We start from the raw sequence: 17,447 nt of genomic DNA on the forward strand, positions 1-17,447 counted from the left end.
AGACTTTAAAGACATTAGAATTACTCGAAACTTACCGTTCGTGCAGTAAACGACGGACAGCAGTCCTCTGAAGTCAAGAGGCCTGCTCCCCTTATCCAGTGAAGAAACTGGTTACAGCACCCTGCCCCGAGGCAGATGGAGAGCACGGCGTTCACTTACCTAAGGTGAGAGCGTTAACCTTTGGGATTCTACAGGAGAAGAGAAAGGGAAGAAGAGAGGGACATTCAATAACCCAGTTCCTTAATCCCATATTTTCTATCTGCAGACATCTTACCCTTCGAGTCAGACATACAGTGCACAGAGGTCCAGCCCAAAGAGCCAGCCGTGTGCTACACATCACCTTTGAAGATACGGTATACGCCCAGTCAAGACCGGCGCCTCTACGGGAATCAGGTGAGCGTTACAGGAAAGGAGACATGGGTGCGCGTAACATTGATTCCACGCGCACCTCAAGCATGAACGGAATGAACAAGATAAGGATCCGAAACTGATTATTAGCGCAGCATTAGCAGGCAGCCATAATCGCTGAGGGCATATCAAAGAAACCAGAAGAAGGAAGGAGGGGAAATGTACGCGCTGTTGGCACGGTAAAGAACATGTGTATACCCGCGGCATAGTGTGAGTAAAAGAGGGACTCCCTGAATACATGTGAAACACAAGAGGGGAGGTCTGCCAACATAACAATTGGAACTAGTCACCAGTACACAGGGAAGGCTAAAATATGAAAGCAAAAAACAAGGGGGATCCTGGGAGTCTCTCTGCCAGACATTAGTTCTGGTTGCGAGAGCCTTACACAGATTCTTTAGCTCACTATCTTTCACAGAGGAGAAATATCTCAAACATATCAGTCTTTGTTATGCCCTGGGGCAGGCCAGCACCGAAATGCTAGGCAATTCTCCTCTGAACAAGAGTACCAACAGCAACCCCAGACACGTGTTTCGGTCTGGTTGGACCTCATCAGTATGGTGGAGCTGTGCCTCTCTAAGAATAGTGAGCAAGGGGTCCACGTCTAGATTCCCCTAGTAATTTAGGGTGAGACCCAAAGTTACTTAAATATGCAAAAAACAAGGGCGGTGTCCTGGGAGTCTCTCTGCCAGACATTAGTCCTGGTTGCGTGTACCTTACCCAGGGCAGTTCCACCCTACTGATGAGGTTCAACCGGACCGAAACACGTGTCTGGGGTTGCTGGTGGTACTCTTGTTCAGAGGAGAATTGCCTAGCATTTCAGTGCTGGACTGCCCCAGGGCAGGACAAAGACTGACATGTTTGGGATATTTCTCCTCTGTGAAAGAAAGTGAGCTAAAGACTCTGGGTAAGGCTCTCGTAGGCCCTATGCGTTGGAGGGGGCTGGGTCTGGATAGAGGCCCCATTGGTCCGGTTAGAAGGACCTTATAGCTGAACTGATAAAAAGTATGAGAAACACAAATTGGGAATTTTTGAAATGTTGGGGGGAAAAAGTTAAGCTATGTATGTTTAAATGGGTAACAAGGGGGAACGTCATGACACATATCACAATATGGGAGAAAGGGAAGGAGATGAAGCAGAGCGACCATGGCTAAAATGAACACAATAAACATTGTAACCCTGAACACTCGGGACCTGAATTCACCAATGAAAAAACGCTCCATACTAAAAGTATTGAGGGACCTACAGGCACCCATAGTATTCTTACAGGAGTCCCACCTACTAGCTATTGACGAGAAAATAATTTCACACCACGCATTTCCTAACCAATACTTTGCAACGAGTGGGACAAAAACTAGGGGGGTGGCAATCCTGCTGGGGGCGTCATTAACATTTAAGACATGGTTTTGCTATAAAGATCCTGAAGGGAGATTCCTGGTCCTCCAAAGGCACATTGGGAACTCGGACGTGCTACAGAAAATAGCCTGCTGGTGTGAGGGCCAAGTAATAGTTGGATGAGATTTCAATTGTGTTATGGACCCCAATTTGCACAAGACGCTCCCCCCTCCAATAATGACCAAATAAAACGACAAGCCCTGGGGAAATTCTTCTGCGATCTTAATGTAATTGAAACTTGGAGATTCTTCCATAATAATGAAAGGGAATATACACACTACTCGGCGGTCTACAAGGGTTATTCACGTATAGATATGGTATTAGTTTCAGCTACCCTAATATCCCAAGTAATAGAAATCAACATAGGAATAAAATACCTTTCGGACCACGCCCCACTACTGGTCCAAATAGAAGCTCAACCAGATAGTAAATCAGGCAAAAAACAATGGAGACTCAATGAATTCATACTAAAATATGTCGCACTGAGAGCCCACATGGAGCAAACGATAACTAACTACTTTAAGGAGAATGATACCAGGGATGTGGACTGGAGGGCGGTATGGGATGCTGGAAAGGCGCTAATGAGGCGGGAATTTATCTCACAAGCAGTTACATATTCCAGGAAAAGTGAGGTCACCCAAATCGAACTACAGAAAGAAATACAAAAAGCAGAAACACAATATACAATCAAACGAACACGGAACTCACTGCAGGACTTGCAAAGACCTAGCACCCAAATGGAAGCTCATGTAGCAGAACGCTCAGCACAGTCCCTGTTGAACATCGAACAAGTTTACTACACTCAGGGAGGCAAGGCCAATCGATTTACTTGCAGCAAAATTACAAAAAAACACAGCTCGTAACTATATCATACAACTGCAAGATGAAGAGGGTAACCTACTGGTGGGGGAAGGAGACAAAATAAAGATCATGGACAGATGCCACGCAATCCTGCTAAAATGAGAAGAGCTAGACCCAACACTTCAAACACAATATATAGGGAAAGTGGACTTGCCGCAACTGAGTGAGGATGAAAGAGAAGTCCTGGAAAGCCCTATCACAGTAGAGGAGCTCAATGAAGCCATAACTAGGTTACCCTAGAATAAAACACCAGGACCAGACTGATTTGGTAAAGGATATTATAACACCTTCAAAACACAATTATTACCACCCATGACGCGTATATTTAATAAAATCAGGGAGGAAGGGAAGGTGTTGGAGGATATGGGCAGACCCATCACGGTCCTGATCCCCAAACCAGGAAAAGACAAAACCGAATGTGCCAGTTACCGCCCAATTTCCTTATTAAACAGCAGTGCCAAATTATACACCAAGATCCTGGCAAGTAGACTTGCGCTTGTATTACCAAGAATCCTACATGAAGACCAGGCAGGATTTATAATGGGCAGGCATACTCAGGATACTGTTAGACGGGCGGTGGACCTAATACAAGTAGGTAAAAAATGGAACAGAAATGCTCAATTATAGCATTAGATGCGAGAAGAGCATTTGACAGTTTAGACTGGGGATTCCTAGAACGGGTACTCAAGAAATTTGGCTGTGGATGAACTATTAGACGCATGGTGCTGGCTAATTTTCAGCTCCCATCGACAAAATTTATGGTAAATGGGGCATACACAGACCAGATAAAGATTCAGAGGGGGACTCGTCAGGGCGGCCCACTGTCGCCATTGATTTTAGCCATGGCACTGGAACCATTCGCAGCCATAGTTAGACAGGATCCCGAAATTTTAGGGAGAAAGGTCAAGGGAGAACTGCATAAATTAGCCCTTTATGCAAATCCTCTTCCTGAGGAATACAAAATAATCACTACCAAGAGTAATGAATAAATTACAGGAATTTACTGAGGTCTCGAGATTTACAATAAACTTTAACAAGTCTAAAGCCCTCAATATAACGGATAATCAAGATGAAATCTGGGAACTAAGCAAGGCATACCCACTAACCTGGGGAGATCAAACATTAGAATATTTGGGAATAAAATTAACAAAGGTTTATGAGACACTATATGGAGCAAACATCCCCTCCCTCCCCATGGAAGAAACTTGGAGAAGACTTACACAGAGGGACACACAAGAACTTTCATGGTTCGCAAGAATAGCCGCAGTCAAAATGACAATCATCCCTCGACTGCTTTATGTCATTAGTTCACTTCCAATAAACATACTAGCCAAAATAATAAAAACCCTACAAGATGAGATTATTACATTTATCTGGAATAAAAAGAAACCTCGGATACGTTATTACATTGATCTGGAATAAAAAGAAACCTCGAATAGAGAGGAATATATATATTTAATATATTAATTACTCCGACCGTTGTGGACTGGAGGTTTGGGCGTCCCCGACATGAAAAGGTACATACTGGCGGCCCAGATAGCACTTATGTTACGATGGTCAGATCTAGACTCTCAAAAAGGCTGGAGTAAAATAGAGCAAGGAGTAACTACCATCCCCTTAAACATGTTACAATCAATACGAGCACAGAATAGGCTGGCAGGAGGCCAGTTGCTGAAGGCAACCGAGGAATTGCTACTAAAATGGGACCCTGCAATGAAATGGAGTGCGGGGGGTCACCCCGGGATTGGGACCACACAGTCCAATGTGCCATAATGCAGACTTCTCTCCCGGCCTAAGGAGCGCCTATTGGGAAAGGTGGGAGGGAGGTGATACTCTGAGATTAGAGGATTGTTATAAGGACGGTATGGCACATCTATTCGAGGAATGCAAACGTAAATTTCACATAGGGGAAGCAGAAAGATACGAATATATCCAAATTAGACACTGGATCTACCAAAGGGCAGTGAAAAGAGCGGGTACTCTAACATCTCTGGGGCTAGAGCTGACCATGCGAGAGGGGGTACCTGCAAAAGGGATCTCAAGGTTATACAAACTGCTTGACAGAACACAATACACACCAGACCTACCATACATGAACAAATGGGATGAAGACCTGGGTATTGTCATTACGGAAGAGGAATGGGGACAGATTTGGAGGAGGGCACAGAAATTATCCAAATGCACTGCTATAAAAGAGTTGGCCTATAAAATTTGCCAGAGGTGGTACCTGACACCACAAAGACTGAACGCAATGAACAAACCACTCCCCACTATGTTGGAGGCAATGTGGGGAAATAGGGACGCTGGGACATATGTGGTGGACATGCCCTGAAGCAAAAATCTTTTGGAAAGAAATTCTAGGCCACATCAAAGAGATTACAGAGACACACTTACTTGAATTGCCAGTAGTGATACTCCTAGGGGCAGAGGTATAAGGGATATACGCAGCACCAGGTGGGAATGCTACACTTGCTACGTTCTTCTTGACGGCAGCTCGTATGACCCTCGCACAAAACTGGAAAGCACCATACGGCCCCCTAATTGAATGTTGGTGGGGAAACATTTGAGGAGTATTAGCAATGGAGAAGGTGTGTGCTCTCAAAGCGGGGACTTATCAAAAAGTCTTGAAAATCTGGCTCCCTTTTCATGAACATGTCAAGGCTAGAGAAGCAGTTTTATAAACCACTAACACTCACAAAGATTTGCATAATTTGCAACTAAACTGAAATGTCCTATGCAATGCAGACAAAGGGAATGTGACCAGCAGGAAAGAAAGATGTGTGGTGTCATGCTTATTACGTTGTCATGTTGGGAGGGGGGATGCCTATGGGGTGCACAAGGGAGAGTTCAATTATTATTTTATAATGTTGACAATATTACTGAGTTACTGGTTGGACTATGTGAAAAGACAAAAGACTCCATGCACCATAAGAAGGCATCATAGAAGAAACTCCCAGAAATTGACTCTGTGAATTTGATGTTGTAGCAACTAACTTGGAGAAAACCATGTAATGTTATGGAAATGTTGATGCATTGATTATATAAATAAATAATACAGAAAAAAGCACTAATGGGATTCCTTGTTTCCTCGAAACTGGTTTAAGGTTTGATCACAAAGAAGTCTTGTGAAGTTGTTGTTCTAAGTTGGAAGTTGCCACTGAAGCACTTTTCTCTTCCTTTGGTGAAGTATTAGGCAGGCAGGCATGTATACCTGTATGGCAGGAAGTTGTTGCTTTTAAAAGGCCTGGCACAGGAATAAACTAGGTTGTAGTTAAAGTGCTGAACTGTGGTTCTAACAGAGACAACTCAAAATTGTGACATTTAGAGAAGTAATGTGTAAATCTGTTGAAGAGGAATTGCAATTCTGCAAATACTAAAGTTGCTGTAAATCATCCTGACAAAGGTAATTTTTGTTCACTTGACGAATACAAAGGTGAAACTTGTTGTCACTCCAGGAGGAATTGGAAAACCTACTATTTCTCTGAAGTCAAAGTTGTAGCAAGTTATCGTGACAAAGACAATTGTTGTTGTTTATTTGGAGAAGACAAATGTGAAACTGTTCTTACTCCAGGAGAAGTTGGAATATACTATTGCTTTTGGTACATTATTGAGACAACAGACATTTTTGTTATGAAACACTTGTGTACGAGCGCGATAGAAATAAAATATCAATCAATCAAGTTCAAATCCTTAAGAACTGTGTTGAAGCTTGTTGGCAAATCAGGATTTGCTTGATTCTTTTGAACTGTGAAGCAGAAACTTGCTCAGATCTGGGGAAGGGAATTCGGACAGGTTATGAAAAGATTGATAATATTGTGAATTCAATCACATGTTATATATATTTGTTGAATTGAACTGCCATGCATTTCCTTTTTGTTATTTAATGTACAAGTGTGAGGGACAGATATTCTTTTGTTAGTGTTCCTTTTAGTTTATTTTAGGGAGGGTAATCCTCATCAGGGTAGGGATAGTGGTGCGGTTATTCAACCTTCTGGAAATCCTGTGTCCCAAGAACAGGAGACTCAGCCATAGGAAAAAGTTCACTGTCTTTATTAACAGTTAAAATGACAGCCATCGCAATGTGAACAACAAAACATTCTTCGCAAGATCTCACTCTCCAGGCGCATGTCGTTCCATTTTGTCGACTAGTGATGTCTCAAAAACAGGGTTGTGCCCCAAAAACCTAACCGGGGAAGGGATTGGTTAATTAGGTGAACTACATATGTAATCTGTAAGGGATTAGTACGATCATTGGGTAAGCCATATCTATCTAGTGGCTCCTCCTGAGACAACCTCCAAAGTTACAGGTTAGTGTACAGATGATTGGCCAGCGCAACATAGTGTATGCGTATTGTGGAAGGTGTTTAGGGATTGGATAGTTACAGGCAAAGTGCAACTATTGAAGGTAGTGGGAATTACCCTGAAGGTGCTGCATGTCCCCAATAAGTCAGCATCTCTGATCTCCTATGCCCTGAGACAGAACATTCGTCTTTGAACCTGTATAACAGTTTTATCTTCCTGCATCTGATTCGATGTTATGTGAGTGAATTTATAGCACGCACTATCACCCGAAGGCATCCTGGTGCGAGGACTGAAATCAATACGAGCCACCGCAGTGCCCTAGAATAGCAAAGTTTTCGAGATTTCCTGAATTGGAGATGATTTGCTGTGGCTGTAAGGCCAGAGGGCAGACCATTCCATAGTCTACTGGCAGCATGTCAGAATTCCCGCTCTCCTACACGGACCCGGCAAACCTTTGAGACAACCACTCGGTTGGCATCTCTGGAACGCAGCAGTCTGCCAGGAACATAGGGAAGAAACTTGCCCTGTAGGTATTCAGGGCCCTGCTTAAAAAAGGCACAGTGTACTAAACATAAGGCCTTGAATTTAATCCTCTGTGCCACTGGAATCCAGTGGAGTGCCCGAAATACTGGATTTATATGGGCTCCACAGGGAGAGCAGGTTGCCACCCGAGCAGCCAATTTCTACATCAGCAGCAAGCGGTGCACCAACCCAAGAGTAAAGTGTGTTAAAATAGTCGATTAAACTCATGATCAGGGAGGACACCACTAAGGGCCACAGATGTTCAGGCAGAAAGGGCAGGACTTGGTGCAAGACCCTGAGAAAGAAATGATGGGAGCAATCTTCTCCGCCTGCCACAAATGAATAGGCTCTGTCTTGTAGCTTCAGGTCACGTGTCTAGGGACCAAGAAATGAAGCGCTCCTCCTTGTGGTTGAGGGGATTTCTTACTGTGTCCCTATCAGGTGTCCTATCGCCTATGTTAACTGGAAACTTTCCTTCCCTACTTGTCCTTGATGAGGCGGTGCACAGTGTCTGCGCTGGAAACTTTGTCTGCATGCTTCAGCAGAATCAGACTGTCAGCCTTTCCTTGTATTCTGAAGTTAATCTTGCTTTTCACATTCACTCCAATGTATCTATAGCTTCCATCTTTATTTGCATGGTCGTCCATGTTAGTTACAATTAAGCATAGCCAAGCCGTGCATATGTAGTCTCTGGCGTCTTGCAGTTTCCTCATAGCAAAAGGTATGCGTGTGTCAGTCCTCTAACTATGTGAGTCCTAAATATTTGCTTCATGTCGATTAGCAATAAACTAAAGTGTTCATGTAGCTTTGTGGAGGGATGCCTTTGTGCTTCATGTCGAACGTATCTATGTCATGATGTCAGTCGTGACATTATCAAAGTTCTTTGAGGTTCCAGTAGTCAACTTGTTCGATTGATGACAGCTGTATCTCTTCAAAATTGTCATCTGTGTATGGTCTGAATGGTTGTCTGAGTAGCGCTTTTCACACCTGCCATACATCGACGACGGTGAGGAGGGGCCCGAAGCGATGTACATCTCTTGTTTCTCTGTCACCGGGCTAAGAGTGGGATGGGTGTAATGAGGGCCAAGTATGGGTCTCCCTCTTCCACCCCCCCTTAAGTCGACCACATTCCCTAGACGATCTTCTCTATTCACTTGTAGTCTTGGGACCCAGACTAGTCACTCCTCCCAGATGTCCATGGTATTTTACGTGTTTGTCTAAGCTCCAGGCCATATAACTGCTATCTCCATTAGGATGGCACCATACCCATTTTCCACAATAGTTACGTGGATCAGGGGGAAAAGAGAACGCTCTACCTGGCGGGAACAGAGGGCACTGCGTCAAGTGTGATTTCAACATGTCAAGAGTCTGTGTTTCTCCATCAGTCTTCGTCTGTACGTCCAGTAATATTTTCATCCCTATAGGCAAATGACACTAGTACTAAGGCTGCCATCCACTATGGTATCCAGGAAAAGATGTATGTTAGCAAGTCTTCGTCTTGTATATTTGGGTATGTCACTGCCTCCATTCCAGCGTGCAGGTCTGATAATTGCATGATTGCCTCGGTTAGCAGGAAGGCCCGATTTTGGTGCAAACACCTCCTTCCATAGCTGTAAAAAGATCCAGGATGTATCTGTTCTGCAATGTCCTCAATCTGACCGCTCTCAACTCTTCTTTGATGGCGTTAAACCCCTTAACGGTCGAGTTTATCATCTGCAACAGTTCCCATCTGGTGCCACTTGGCGTTCACATTAGTCTGGATTGCTGGATCGATTGACGCAAAGAACGTCTGGGTACTGCTGAATGTGTGTTCTAGTTGTATCGCGTCTAGTCCATTTTCGATGACACATAGTTTCCGCTCTTCACTCATGTCAGCTCTACAGACCTCTTCTTCCTCTGGTGTGTATACATTTTGGGGAATCCATCTACTTGTATGTCTTTTCAAGGCACTACTAATGATGGTGTGTTCAGCTGTACTAGAGAGCATATCCCTCCCCAATCCCTCCCGTTTGGCGGTAGTTGCATGTAGCGATCCATTAGCACTGCAGTACCAATTTTCATGCCTGGTATCATGGATATTCGCTTGCATTCTTTATTCTCTCCAACCTTCACTGGACCATCGTTTTGGACAAGGACGCATTCACGAGTGGTATGATTGGCATGGGACGTGCTTTGTTTTCCACCCAGGTGAGCAGTTTGACACTTGCTGTCCATTCTTTGAGGCAATCGTCATTTTCCTTCTGTACCACTTCCACTGGAATGTCAAAAGTGCATGTGCTTTGCTTCCTACCATCCCTTCCTTCCATCCTTTCCCTGTGAATAACTGCCCGTATACTAGTAACTGAGGCGTTTCCCAGCATCCAGACATTCCCCCTATCTCTCTTTGTCGTGTATTTGGGCATTGTAACTCCATTTGTGTCACTATTCTGGCTTCTCCTTTGTTTGGGCCATCGGGAACATACTCTTTTCTCTTGTCAGTGCTCCAATACTCCTCTAACATTTCTTGAGTTTTAAAATAGTTGTCTTCATAAGGGAACGTCTTCTGCATCATCCATCTTAGTGTAGCCCATCTGCATTGGAATCGGCCTCTTGTTTTGCAGAGCAACAGGTGCATAAGTATTGCGCTCTGGCTGTTGGGATTTCTGTAGCTATGAATGTTTCTGGAAGCACTCATGGCATAGGGGATGAGAGAGCACACATAGCAGCTCTCCTTCGCTGTCTCCCTCCCCACCTTGGCCATATGCTTGTACCACATGTTGCTGGATTTGTGGGTGAATTGGCTAGGTATGGATTTCCTTGTTCAAAATCTATATCTGTGCTGCGCCTGAGTCGTTTTACTTCTCTGGCAGCGTTGGTCATCCTTCCAAATAATGCTTCAGTAAGAGCAGGAATAGGGGTTGTATTAACAGGGACCAAAGCTTTTGCATGCGACCATACAACCCTTTGTAGTGCAAAGAGGGTAAAGAAGTAGCACCCTGGCACTATTAATCAGTGTGATAATAGATGGGTTTCCGCGAGTCAATTCGGGATAAGTGTGTGCATCATGAAGAAGAAAAGTTAGGAGGTGTCATCTGTCCATATGTGGCTGCAGGTTTGGCAAAGGTGCTTCTCAAAGTTTGTGCAGGTATAGAATCATTAATCAAAACCAGTCCAAACTTTCACAGTGGTACCTAATGTGAGGAAAAGATAGTGTGCCTAATCTAGCTTTTCATTTTGTTCTGGTCTAGCTCTAGTCGTTGATCCTGTCTGCATTTGCTTAGGGGTTTCTTCTTCTTGTTCTTCTTGCGTCAAATCACCCGCGTGTTGGGCAGAGTAGGTCTCACCTCTGCTGCACTTGACGTCTCCAAGGTAGTTTCATGCCTTTTATCCCACAAGTTTAACTAACCTATCAGTGGCTTGTTCTACTGAATAGGGACCCTTGAACCTTGGCTTGTTCCAGGACCAGATGACGTTATGTAAATAAACTTGATCTCCTGCATAAAGAGGTGGTTGCTTGAGCAGTTCAGAGTCTGTTATTTCTGTCTTATCTTCCTCATCCTTCGTCAACCTTCCCCGCCGGAATTAAAGCCATCGAAAGATAAAGGAAGCATTTAATCACCTAAGACAGTGGCTGTGCCTTGGGGTGTCTGTCAATGCTCTAGTGGGAAGAGCAAGTGGGAGTTGCATGCATCCTATAACCACCCCATGGGGGGTTAAATGGTGGTGGGATCCAGGTTGATTGCCTACGCCTAGCCTTGTTCACATTGCACAATCTACTCATAACTTTTTCATTGTTTTTATTTTTGCTATTTTTTTCCTTCAAGCCATTGAGGTGTTCACAAATCCCATTGTGGGTGATGAGCGCAGGAAAACGTATTATTAATCCCCAGCAGGGCTGTGATGTTCTCGAAGGTTTTGTTTACAAAGTGAGGCCCTTTGTCTGAACACAGGACCTCGCGCACCCCCCATCATGGGAACACTTCTCTGATGAGGAATTTCGCCGCACTGAGGGCATCGGGTTTGAGCATGGACCATCTTCAATCCAGCGAGAAAAAGGGCACACAACTACAATCATATAGTGGTACCCATGGCACATTTGGATCATGTCTACATAATCTACGTGGAGTTGTTAGAAGGGCCCAATAGGGTGCAGTATTGCTCCTCACACTACATGCAACGTGTGACCAGCATTGATTTTTTTTTTTTTAGCATACTACACAATTATCCATAAATGTGGCAATGTATTCAGCCAGATTGGGACAGAACCAATCTTCCCCAATATTTGCAGCAAAAACATCCTTAGAGAGTGGGATAATTGAGCTGCGTGAACGCAAACTGCAACAATGTCGCTGGAATCCCAGGCTTTCTTGTGCTCTCCTGTTGCCATAATGCATCTGCAGGGGATATTGAACATCTTCTCCTCATCCAAAACTCCTTTTCTTCTAGTAGTGCTCTCCCCTGAAATCCTATTTGGGTAACTGCCAAAGAACTATTCCCCTTTCTCAGTATCATGTTACGCACACATATGCCTGTTAGACGGGGTATCAAACTCATTCATTTCTGTAAAATATGCTGCTCGCTTAGCTTCTGTGTCTGATGCCTTGTTGCTGTGGGAGATCAAGACCCCCCCCTCTTGTGTGCCTGCCACTTCACGACTGATATGGCTGATGGGAGCGGAAGTGCATCTATGAGTCTAGCCAATAGGGCTGCGTGCTACACTGGTATGCTGTCAGCATGTCGGAAGCCCCACCCCTTCCCCTGTGACAGTCCGGCATGTACTATGGACGTCCCCTAGGTGGAATTGGAATAGATGATCTCCTTGTTCTCATGCGCTTCTAAAGCTGTTATAAGAGCCACTAATTCTGCTGCTTGCTTGGAAAAATGTGATGGAAATCTTGCGCTTGCTACTGCTTAAACTGTGCCGCTCAACTTTATTTTTACTACTGCCGTCTCAGTATGTCTTTCTCCTGTCGTCTGTTCTATAGTTGATAACAGTTCAATAAAGAGTACTTCCCCTAGTACAATTGTGTATATAGTCTCCCTCATCGACTGGTTCAGCTATGAATGTCGTCAGGTTTACAATTATGCACCTCACTATTTTTATTGCCTTTTATTCGAGATGATCACCTCATATCCGGACGCTCTCTGCATGGTTAATGTGCTCTTGGGCTTTTTACGGATGGCAAAAAGGGGAATGCTCCACGTAAAGTGTGGTACTGCACTCCATTGTGATATTTGCAGATTTCTGTATTTCGAATTCAGCAGCAGCCAATGCCTGTTTGCAAGGGTAATGTCCTTTCATCACTGGGTCGAAATTTCAGTTATAATATGCCATTTGTTTGTGCCCTAAGGTCGTCTTCTGTGTGAGCAGCGCTGTCACTGTTGGAGTGTGAAAACAAATGGAATTCTTTACTGTAATCCGGAATCCCTAACACTGAGGACGTGCATATTGCCCATTTCAATTCCTCGAATACTTTAGTCATCTCCTTTGTCCATGTTAAATTACTGTGTCCCCCTCTTATCCTCCCGGAGCCCACTTAACAGGGGTCTTGTGTATGTGCTATAGTCGAACACCCAGGCCCTGCAGTAATTAGAGATCTACAAATTGCTGCATTTCTCTGACCGTTCATGGCGGTTGCGTTCCAAAAATCACCTGTGGTGTTTCTGGGGTTACTTGACTACCTTCCCATGATATTGACTGTCCGCGTTACAACACCTCATGTTGGCAATATTGCAACTTTGCCTTGTCCACATTGTAACCCTTTTCTACTAACACAGTCTGCAACTGCAGTGAGTCTTTTCAACACTGGTCTTCTGATTTGCTGCAAATCCAGATGTCATCTACATACTGAATAACTGTGATGTTCAAATGTATATTCCCTAGGTCCATCAGGAGGACCCTTTTGAATATAAAGGGTGAGTACCCCTGAGGTAATCTCTTGTGTTTCCACTTTTTATCTCTGTACAGAAAGGATGTTGGATCCTGTGTTTCCTCATGAAGTGGCATAGAGAAGAAAACATTCTTCAAATCTGTTGCTGTGAAATGGGTAGCTTCCGGCAGAATGCTACATAGTATTGTCGCTGGATTGGGAATTAATGGGAACTCTGCTTCAACAATTTGTTTCAAAAGACGTAAGTCCTGAATGAAACGCCATGATTCCCCTGTCGCTTTCTGCACTGGGTACACAGCCATGTTGCACTGCAATTCTGAAGGTACCAGAATCCCTTGCTGCATTAACGCAGAAATTGTCTCATAAATGTTTTCGTCTGCATCCCTGGACAAAGGATATTGTTTTGCCCTTGCTAAGATAGCCCCTGGCTTGAGCTTTATTCTGATGGCTCCTACCCCCTTTAGAGGGCCAACGTCATATGAACTTTTGGTCCATAAGACACTCGGTACTTGTGCCAAGTCTTCAAGAAATGGCAGCGGTGCCTTTTTCAGCGAGGCCATTCTCTGTGGTACTTCCCTAATACCCAACAGGTAATGCTCATAAAGAACACTGTCTCAAGATCTGAACGATCGCCTCGAAACAGTTCTTCGTCTGTCAAGTCTCAGTCAGTCTGTGCCCTTCTACCGCGATTACTGTTCTCCATGCTCATACTGTGTCATCAGTACCATGCAGTTCTCCTCCATCTACCCTCACTACAGCTGTCTCTAGTTCTAGTGGGAACACTTGCCCTTCCTTCTTGTCTTAGGGAACCTCTGGTCTGAATTAAAATTCATTGGGTGTACAAAGCAGTTTGCCCTGTATCCCTGGAAGCCATGCTAATATTACTTCTACTCCATTTTGGAACAATTTGGGGTTCACTGGCACCTCCCTCTGTACATTCTGCCCGCAATATGCCTGAATGAGTTCTTGCACATTCATGTAGTGAATTCCTGGGGTTGAGCATACTATCCCCTGATCTGTGAACAAAATGGCCCTGTTAAGTTGCCTCATCGTGTCCCTAACCATTATGTTGACTGGTGTCTGTGGGGAACATAACAATGGCATGGTCCGGTCATGTTCCCCTATGGAAATCAGAAGCTTGTCGGTGAAAGGAACCAGGTCTGTATCCCCAGTGAATCCCTGCGCATTCATGGCAATCCCTGACATTGGATATCTTCATTTCCTAAAACAGGATCTGGTCACTTCTGTATCTGTGAGAAAAGAGAATGTCTTGTCACCTATGGTCACACCTATACGTGGTTCCTCATTCACGTTGGGTGTAACTGATAGGATATAACCCATCAGGTCCGTCTGTGAGCTCTCCTATTGTGTGCATAGAGTCGTCCCTGTGAAAGATTACTTCCCACCACAGTCGTTCCCACTAGTTTTTGAATGGGAGTCTGCATATTATAGTCTGTGTGTATCGTGGATTCAGCATTCTGCTGTGCTAGTGCTTGCTGTGCGGGTTGTGATGGCTGCATGTATTCCCTTGCCTGTGGTGTGTATACCATGGGTTGATATGACTGTTTTGGTGTCCCTTGCGCTGGCGCCGGTTGCGGCACATGTGTCTGCGTCTACTTGTGATCTTGGGTATAATAGTCTGGTAGTTCCATTTGATACGCTGGCTGGTACGTCATCCCCACAGTCTGATGTACTGTACTTCACCCCTGCTTCTGCACACTCGTGATATGTGACCCATTCTACCACACGGCCAACATTATGGTAGACCCCCATCGGTCTCAGCTGCATTGGGTATCCGAACCTTCTTCCCTGGGGACCTCCCCCGCCCCGTCCTCGTGGCCAATAGTTGCCATCACCTCTTCCCACAAAACGTCCTCCCGCTCGCTACCTGTGGTCGGTTTTTGCATGTTCCGATCCACATCGCCCTTTCCATTGTATATTTCGATAGCTTCTTCTGCATTAATGTTGCTTCTTCCTGCTTCCTCTCCTTGTGCTTTTTTTCTCGCATTCCCCTGCTTTAGTCTGTATTAAAGTACTATAGTTGCTGAATTTCACACCATGGCTTCGCCATCATCCCCACAAATGTCTCTAGTTGTTTCTGTACCTGCTCTGGTAGCCCTTGGCTTAATACGTGGTTAAAATAACCCTACTGTTTTATCCAATGGTTCGATGCCAACTTTCTTGGATCTCCTGAATATATTGAAGTGGGTCTTCGTCCTCACGCATTTTGCGTGCCGTAGTCACATTTATGTCAGATGTGTCTGGGTAATGTACTCTTAGAGCTTGCCATACTGCTGTTGTGCAGTTATTGAACGGTGTGCCATCATGCAGCATGTTCTGTGCCGGCATTTTGGGATACCCTGCCAGTTTCCAAACATCATCTGCTAGCCCCCCACCCAAGAATGGCTGAGAGTAAGCACTTCATGTCGCCCACTGCCATTGTTGTCCCTGCCGTCAGTTTCTCTAGCTCATAAATCCATTTCCCCCGCTCCTGCATTCAATGAGGGTAACTTGTACCTCAAATTATCCTTGTCACTCTGTTGCCACAGTATATAATGTGGTAGGCAACCACACTTTTCTAGTAACAGAATTTTGTCACTTGCATTCCTCTGCCATGTCTACCTGGTAGTTCTGAACCCTCTTGTCATGCTAGCTCTTTTCCGTCCTAGTAAGGCTCTGCATATGGGGTAAATTCATCTGCCCTATGCGATCTGCCTCTGTGACCTCCTGCCGTCCTTCGGGTTCTCCCTCATTTTTCTCAGTGTCTTCCTCTTCTCCCCACAGTGTCTCTCTTTCAAGCTTATTTCCATGAAGGGGCGGCAAGGCCTCCTCCCTTCGTCATCGTCACTGTCCCCTGAAGTCTCATCTGACCCTATGGTCCCGTTGCTATCATCGCTGTCCTCTCCTCCCTCGTCTTCAAAATTAAGTATCCTAAACATGCGTTTCCCCTGTCCTTTCCCTGTCACCTTGTTCAATAATTAATTTTCCTCCCTAAGTGGAGACCCTTGCATACTCCTGCTTGTCTTTGGGCAGATACACTATGCCTCCTGCTCCTATGCAGCACCCCTATTCTCCTTCGTATCCCCTCCTCATCGTCATTTAGAGGTATCGGTTGCGCCATGATGTCCGCTATCTCAATGAGACGTCTCTCTCTGCTCCTGTCGCTTTCCCGTTCCTTTCTCCTATCCTTCTCTTCTTCCTCTCTGCGTCGGCGCTCTTTTAACAAGTCTGTCTTTCAATTTCCAACTTTCTCTTCTCTCTCTTGACTTGCAATTGCTTGTCTTTTTCTTCCTCCGCTTTCCTCATTGCTTTTTCCTTCCCTCCATCTCCTTCTGCCTTTTCCTGTTTCCTTTTCTTACGCCTTTGCTTTTTCCCTTTTCAGCCGCCATGCTCCTTTCTCTTCTTTCCACTTCCTCCATTATCTTTGTCTTCCTCTTCCGTCCCATTACGTTTCGGAGCTTCCTCTCCCATACGTCTATGCTCCTCTGCAGTTCTTCCATCCAATTTGAGCAATATCAGTCCCCCTACTCACTCGTTTGTCAGGACTGTGTGTGACAGGCATGGTATCGAGTGATGACAGACAACAGAAGTGCAATTCTGATCAGAATGGTGTAACGCCTAACTAGCGCTATGCTATAATGGGATTTTTGGTCTATGTGATTTTTAATGAATACAAAAATAAACAATGCATTTTTACTGAAAAAAGACAATTCTGGAGGGTTCGCCCAAGCCCCTGGTTTCCCCTTGTTTAAAATCCTGCCCTTAGCCCTCTCACATATATATTTTCCATAAAACATTTGGTATTTTTTTTGTTCTTTTTTTATTCGCTAAAATCACTGGATAACTGGGATTTTTCCTGCTTAAAGTAATTTAAGGAAAGTCTGTGTCTGTAAGTCCAAAATGAAAGTTTGTCTGTGTCAAAACCTATGCTTGTCCTCACAACTATAACAAAACATGATGTGGGAATCTTTCTTAACAAAATAAAAGTGGTCAAAAAATAAAGGCTATGTTACTTTCAGCTTGAGGTCTATTTGGGTTCCCTATTTCCAGTTCATCACAGTTCCAATAAAGATTCAGTTCAATAGTGTTTGA

The 17,447-nt window shown here is 44.5% G+C and overlaps 1 protein-coding gene across 2 annotated transcripts in view; it reads left to right on the forward strand.

Moving 5' to 3' along the window:
* The window catches only part of TRUB2 (TruB pseudouridine synthase family member 2), a 273,827-nt gene that overhangs the window by 41,541 nt on the left and 214,839 nt on the right, over window positions 1-17,447 (forward strand). The window contains exon 2 of one of the 2 annotated variants that reach the window (XM_069609748.1): window positions 13,433-13,596. The exons of the other annotated variant lie outside the window; for it this stretch is intronic. The gene's annotated coding sequence lies outside the window, so the exon portion shown is untranslated. The remainder of the gene's footprint in view (window positions 1-13,432; window positions 13,597-17,447) is intronic. 2 annotated transcript variants of the gene reach the window in all.

Source organism: Ambystoma mexicanum, chromosome 8 (genome assembly GCF_040938575.1).
Source record: "Ambystoma mexicanum isolate Mex_15411 chromosome 8, UKY_AmexF1_1, whole genome shotgun sequence".
NCBI classification, from domain to species: domain Eukaryota; kingdom Metazoa; phylum Chordata; class Amphibia; order Caudata; family Ambystomatidae; genus Ambystoma; species Ambystoma mexicanum.